We start from the raw sequence: 1,026 nt of genomic DNA on the forward strand, positions 1-1,026 counted from the left end.
TCATCTTCACAAATTGGTGGTTTTTACTCTCTAGTATTTGATCTTCACAATTTGTGTGATTAAGTTCTCTCTCTCCTTCATAATGATTTTCCTGTGAATAAAAAGATTAGCAAATTAAATATAATGTTAAGCCTAATGCTAATAATCGAAGGAATGGAAGTTTGATTTAGGCTTATGTTGAGCGGATAATTTATACGCTTTTTGGCATTGTTTTTAGTATGTTTTTAGTAGAATCTAGTTACTTTTAGGGATGTTTTCATTAGTTTTTATGTTAAATTCATATTTCTGGACTTTACTATGAGTTTGTGTATTTTTCTGTGATTTTAGATATTTTCTGGCTGAAATTGAGGGACTTGAGAAAAAATCAGATTCAGAGGTTGAAGAAGGACTGCTGATGCTGTTGGATTCTGACCTCCCTGCACTCAAAATAGATTTTCTGGAGCTACAGAACTCAAAATGGCGCTCTTCCAATTGCGTTGGAAAGTAAACATCCAGGGCTTTCCAACAATATATAATAGTCCATACTTTGCCCAAGTTTAGATGACGCAAACTGGCGTTCAACGCCAACTCTCTGCCCAATTCTGGCGTCCAGCGCCAGAAACAAGTTGCAATGTGGAGTTCAACGCCCAAACTGGCACAAAAGCTGGCGTTCAACTCCAAGAATGACCTCTCCACGTGTAGACTTCAAGCTCAGCCCAAGCACACACCAAGTGGGCCCCGGAAGTGGATTTATGCATTAATTACTTACTTCTGTAAACCCTAGTGACTAGTTTATTATAAATAGAACTTTTTATCATTGTATTCGAAAGTCTTGGCTACTCCGGTTCCCCTCTGGGGCCGAGACCAATGAACTCCATTATCACTTATGTATTTTCAACGGTAGAGTTTCTGCACTCCATAGATTAAGGTGTGGAGCTCTGCTGTTCCTCAAGGATTAATGCAAAGTACTACTGTTTTCTATTCAATTCAACTTATTCAGCTTCTAAGATATTCATTCACACTTCAACCTGAATGTGATGAACGTGA

This window comes from Arachis ipaensis, chromosome B03 (genome assembly GCF_000816755.2).
Source record: "Arachis ipaensis cultivar K30076 chromosome B03, Araip1.1, whole genome shotgun sequence".
NCBI classification, from domain to species: domain Eukaryota; kingdom Viridiplantae; phylum Streptophyta; class Magnoliopsida; order Fabales; family Fabaceae; genus Arachis; species Arachis ipaensis.